Source organism: Phaethon aethereus (genome assembly GCF_964289735.1).
Source record: "Phaethon aethereus genome assembly, chromosome: 2".
In the NCBI taxonomy this organism is placed as follows: Eukaryota; Metazoa; Chordata; class Aves; order Phaethontiformes; family Phaethontidae; genus Phaethon; species Phaethon aethereus.
Genome location: NC_138582.1, coordinates 61,462,014 through 61,468,766, shown reverse-complemented (window position 1 = coordinate 61,468,766; position 6,753 = coordinate 61,462,014).

Here is a 6,753-nt window from a genome sequence, read left to right as displayed (position 1 = left end):
TTCAGGGATTTTTGCGTGCTTCAGGGGGCTGCTACTGTGCAGCAGTCATCTGAAAACCTGCAGCTAAGTTACTTGTGAAAGATGTCAATATATACACAAAGAAGCTAGTAAATACCCATACACAGCAAGATGTATCACTTCAGGTCAGAGTCTATACTCTGCATCAACTATACAAAATTAATGTGGATAACTCCTCCACTGACCTCTAAACCTAAACCAGATTTCAGTCTTCCAATGTAGCTTGTCAATACAAGCTTGAATACTTACATGAACAAAACCAGAGATTACAGCTGCAATTTTAGAAGACTTTTCTGAATATTTGGCCCAAATTATATCTACTCCTACATCATGACTGGTATTCAAGATGCTCATAAACTTTCTTGTGTGAACACAGTAGCTAAGTAGGCAATTTTTATTTATTTATATGTATTTCCTCTGACCACAACAATAACTGGACAAGCTCTCTCTCTTTCAAAAAAACCCTCCAAAACCAAAGACAAAAACAAGCCCAAAAAACCAAACCCAGCCCCAAACAGTAAACATGTACAAAATGTACGATCTGAGCACAAGAAACACTACAAGCAAAGAGCATTCTGGTGACCCTTCTTTTTCACCTTCAGGCAATCACATTTTTCATGGCTGAATGTTAACCTAAATGCTAAACTCCTGTACCTGAATATTTATGGAGAAATAATGCTAAACCAGCATGTGAACAGTTGTATAGGAAGCAGATGGAAATACCTTTTAAGTGAGCTAGAGAAAAAATGTGACTATCTTCATCATCTTGAACTGCCCACTCTCACAATTACTTGGTGTGAGTGCCGAAGGAGGCACAATTCGTTCTGTCAATTTTCCACCCAGCTAATGTATCCATCAATTTTTTATTCCTCAGGAATGACAACTCAGACATTACTTTTATACTTAAAATGTTAAAAACATTATAAATCCCCTAATCCCATCCAGCTTCTACCTGTTCTTGGGATAGATTCTGCATTCATTAAAATCAGTGGGAAAACATCTTTTGATTAACTGAGAGAAGAATAAGTTTTATGAAAGACCTAAGTCATTGTTGGTTAGAAAATTAGCTCAGCGTATAGAGCACAGCAATTTGTCCCACTCCCACAGGGGGTGATGGAAATCTTTGCCCATTGCTATGAAGATGCAGGTCTCAAGGCATTATGCCAATGGTTGTGCTGCAAGAATAAAGACGCCGACTGATCAGTTCCTGTTTCCTCCTACTTCTACCCATGTCGGTCTGTGTAAGGGGAAAAAAAATAGGGCTAAGGGCAGGTGAAAGAAAATAGCAGTTCTCTGAAATCTGCTTCCTCCCACACTTAGCAGGTTAATGTCATAGTGACCTAGCATCAGAAGTACGAGCCATTCAATCCCCTTCACTCTTTTAGTGTATTTCCTCCAGTCTGGCCTTTGGAGACATCAGGCTTTGGTCACTAGGATGCTGTGTCTAATCACTCAACAACACCAACCTTAGTGTTACTAGTCCTACATGCTTTGATTTTTTTGACAAAAGTACTTTTTTTGTTTTTCTTTGAGTCACTGAAGCTTGTCATATGTATTTCTTCTGTGAACTTTCTGAGACAAGGTTTTTTTAGGCCAATCATGGGACACAGACAGATCTCGGTGTGAAGTACCACCATACAGATAAATAATACTTTACGACACACATGGATACAATACACACGTAAGTCAGCTACTTTAAGTCATCTACTGTCATGGAGCTTGTGTTCATCCGTACATATTCATATTGCTTTGAACTTAATGACCATGGCCTGATCAACCAGCATTCAGTAAAATTGGAGGCACTGCAAGATTTCTTCTCGAGGACTCTAACACTGTCGTCTTTGACTAAAAATTTGTACTTACATAAAGCTTTAGTGTTAATCTATGTAACTGAGTAACTCGCTAGACTTCTTTTGAGTAGCTTTTATTTAATTTACCATCATTACCTTCAAAACAGTGGAAGGCTGATAAGAATGGCTTCACATATGAGACGCAATATACACCCTCCGCCCCAAGGCCAACAAAAGAATAGGTGCCTTTTGAGCAGCAGATGCCTGCAGGAGGATAATATACCCACCAGTTACTCAGCTGCTTCATCTGTCACTTTTATGAAGGCATGTCATGGTTGGACAGAGCAAAATTGCCTGTGAAAAGCTGTGTGAGGAAAAAAGCGAGAGAGAAACAGGTAACTGCCTCTTCTTAAGTGCTGGATGAAATTAATGTTTATGGCGGGGGGGAGAACACACAGGAAAACAAACATAACAAATAACTTTACAAAATATATCTTCATACAATATCAGTCATCGCAACAGTGCTAAAATGCTGCGGTTTCTGCACTGCTGTTACTACTTGTTTTAGAAGATAAATTAATGTGGAAATTAGAAAGTAACAGATGTGAAAAAATCTTAAGCATAAATTCCTTCACACTTATTAAGTGAGGTTAAGATTTTGGTTGTCAAACATCCTTTGCTTCAGAAAATAAAAGCAAACAAGGGAAAATTTAACTGTTCTTCAGTGTTGTAAGCCCACCGAGCTCGGTAATTTGGTGAAGATTTGTTTTCTGACACTTTCACCAGGAAAGGGAAAGAAAGAGAGAAAAAAGTGTTTCTCCAAAAGCATTCTGACCCATAAAAAGACCCAACTGTGTGTGTTGGGAAACATGTCCAAACGCTTCTCTATTTAAGGCTTTTTTCTCTTTCAATAAAATGTCAGTACCTCTTTGAATAGATATTGTCCTTGGCCAAGACCTTCATGAAAGGCAACAGATGTTGCTAAGATTGTACCCAGGCTATCCTCTATCCTGTTTCATTTCTGCAAGGGAAAAAGAGAGAAAGAGAGAAGAAAACTTGCTTTAAATCACTGGACCATTTTGTACTTCAGCAAATCTGTTTGCACATGCTCGACTGGCCTCGCAGAAAAGGCTGAGCCTTTTGCATTCAGCCCGAGGTCAGTCCTAATGCTCTGTTCAGTGGTCCACACTCCTTTCACATGGAGCAGCTGCCTCTGATTGCTAGAACAAATTGAGGTGATTCAGGCCACCAGCAGGGCCATGGTATAAGTGCTTTTCACCAGAAAGGAAGGGAAAGCCTTAGAACAGGACAACTGGGGCTGCCCACAATAAACCGTAGGATTAGATTTGATACACTCAATATTAAGACATTTTCTTGCTGAAAAGTAGGCCATAGTGACATAAACTACAACACAGCTGGACTGAAAGAAAAGGGGAGAAAATGGTGTTCAAACATTTATTAAGTTACACCTAATTATTTAATTGGGGAACATTTCAAATAGGAACACTGACAGTTCAGACTTGGGAACATATTGAAGTTTAACCCTGAGCAGAATATTCTTGATGTAAGTGTGATTCAAAATCAGTCATATCTTCCCCCACCCCCAATATTATCTGAAACATTGTCTGCAAGTTCTCTAAATTATTTCTGAGATCAATTTACAGAGAAGAATAATCAGCATTTCCTACCATATTATCAACCTGTTTCAGCAACTGGAAGCTGCTACGTAGCTGTTGCCCAAGGGGGGCAAAAGAAGAAATTAAAAAAAAAAGGAAAAAAAAAAAGATGAAGATTTGGTATTTACCTCTTTTTAAATTCTTTCTAATCTACCAAATGAGATAAGAGCACACAGCAGGCGTTAGCAGGGAAAGATGAAGGCATAACCCCCCGCCCCTTTCCCTGGTGCAGCCAAACTCTCAGATGTCAGCTCACAGTATTTTCTGCTGTACGAAGGATCAGACCAACAGCTCTCTGAGGCCAAAGAAAACAATACAGTACTGCATTAAGCCATGATATCAAGCACTTACCACTTCTAAAGGAACCACTCTTTGATGCCTCTGAAAGGAAAGAAAAATCTCTATGGATGCATAGGTAATTTTACCAGACTGGTCAAAAAATGGATGTTTATGTTAATTCATAAAACCGTGGATTTAAGATCAGGGGAAATTAGGAATTACAGCATTTACTCTGGCTCTGCATTTAGATGGCATGGCTGGGTATACCATGTGGCCCTTGAAGTACAGTTATCCATGAAGTAGCTTAGTAAGCTGAAGAAGAAATGAAACAATCTTACTATTTACTCAATTAACAGGTATAGAAACAGAAGCTAAGGGGAAAGATATGTAAAAATCTGCCTGTTAACTCAGAAACAGTGAGATGTAGAAAAGTGTCCCAATGATATGCCAAAGTGTCTGATACGTGACTTCACACAAAAAAAAAATAATCTTTTAACTCCTTGAATTACAGACACAAACCTGAGGTACAACTCAAGTTTTCTTTATTAGTATTTCATTCTATTACTTGCTACTGTTTTCACACAGAAAATAGAAAAAAAATGCTGTACATTCAAAGAAAAGGTTTAAAACACTTTAAGTTTCCTTCAGAAACTTGATACATACTTCTTTGGGAAGCTCCATATAAAAAATGTTTGGGCGCATCTGCTGGTATATTGACTGGTTTTTATCTCATTCTGCTAGTGGGGTGTGGTGAGTTGACCCTGGTTGGACATCGAGTGCCCACCAAAGCTGCTTTATCACTCCCTTCCTCAGCTGGACGGGGGAGAGAAAATGTAACGAAAGGCTCATGGGTCGAGATAAGGACAGGGAGACATCATTCACCAATTACTGTCACAGGCAAAACAAACTCGACTTGGGGAAATTAGGTTAATTTATTACCAATCAAATCAGATTAGGGTAATGAGAAAATAAAACCCAAATCTTAAGACATCTTCCCCCCACACCCCTCCCTTCTTCTCAGGCTCAATTTCATTCCTGAATTTTCTGCCTCCTTGGGCTAGAGGAGTAGCACACGGGCACAGGGGCCTGAGCAGCACTGGGGGACAGGGAATGGGGGCTGTGGTCAGTTCATCACACGTTGACTCTGCCGCTCCTTCCTCCTCAGGGGGAGGACTCCTCACACTCTTCCCCTGCTCCAGCCCGGGGTCCCTCTCTCCACAGGGCCACAGGTCCTGCCAGGAGCTTGCTCCAGTGTGGGCTTCCCACAGGGTCATGGCCTCCTTTGGGCATCCACCTGCTCTGGCGTGGGGTCCTCCATGGGCGGCAGGGGCACAGCCGGCCTCACCATGGTCTTCACCACAGGCTGCAGGGGAATCTCTGCTCTGGCACCTGGAGCACCTCTTCCCCCCTCTTTCCTCACTGACCTTGGCATCTGCAGAGCTGTTTCTCTCACATATTCTCACTCATCTCTTCTCCAGCTGCTGTTGCATAGTTTTATTTCCCCCTTCTTAGATATGTTATCCCAGAGGTGCTATCGCCATTGTTGATGGGCTTGGCCTTGGCCAGTGACAGGTCTGTCTTGGAGACGGCTGGTATTGGCTGTGTCTGACACAGGGGAAGCTTCTAGCAGCTTCTCACAGAAGCCACCCCTGCAGCCCCCCATTTCTAAAACCTTGCCATGCAAACCCAGTACATGGGGTATATGTTCTTCTGGCTGGTCTTTTCCCAAGCCTCTGCCAAGTCATAGTTTCCCAAAGTATAAATATTGAAAGGGGAAGGAATTGGTGAACTTGGTAAGGTTCCTTAGTAAGGAATTGAACTTCAGTGGCAAGTCTGGAGATGGAACCAGGGCTTTCTAGGATTAATCTGACGAGAAAAATCAGAGTCACTTCACTGTGCTTCTGCCTACACTTGCCAGATTTGTACAGCATGTAAGCAGGAATGCATGACTGACAGTGTCAAACACTGCTGAGGAGACCATTAGAAAATGTATGGGCATTTGTCAGTTGTCAGTCTGAGGCGATATGTACATTAATGAGCTAGGCACCAGGGAACAGAAATGGACTGAATTTGTGCTTTGAAGGAAGCAAGTTCTTATTTGGGCTTTTACACGGTTTCTTCTTTTGCATAAAAAAGTAAAATAATATTGTGTGCAAAAGGTTGTGCCTGTATTTTCTGGGTAGAAAATCCTATTAAAAAAACTAGTATCAATTCCCCTATATTCGTTTTGAAGGTACAAGTCTTAATATTCAGGTGTGCACACATTTTTTGATGATATCTGAAAAAAGTCATATATATATATATAGGCCTCAGCAGAATGTAGCCTAAAACCCTTAATACTCAAGCCCTTAAAATTTAAGCAGACAGGCTACTAAAGAACATAAATTTTAAAAACCTCACTGTTAGAGAGAATTCATGAATGGTTATTGCAATGCTGTGTTTTAATACTGTGTTTTAATAAAGGTACTATCCATAGCATGTTAATTGTACTCCAGGCACTTTCAGTACTGATAGGAAGAGCCAAGAACTCTACAGAGCTAAGTCTGATCTGTATGTGTGTGTCTCCTAACTGGTATCACTGACGAAGGGTCCATAAGATTCTCTGATGAGTACAACAGGAAAAGTAAAAAAAAAACAACCTATAAATGTTATTGTTACAGAGATTTTTTTACATTATTAAAGGGTTAGTACTACTTGGGATAGTTAACAAAATACATAATAAAAGCAGGCAATATAACATTTAGAATTTCAAGAGCCTTTTGAAAAATATCTTCTTTTGAGGATATTAAGCAATGAGAGGGGATGATGCAAAGTCATGTTATGGATTAAAAACTAATTAGGAGACAGAAAACAGAATAGGAATGTAGTCCAGCTCACAACACAGGAGTGTCTTTACACAGCAGTGCCAGAGCAAGCCTTATTTGCACCAAACTGCATTCATTACTCTCCAGTATCCTTACCAGTTAAAGGAAAAACAAATCAACACACTA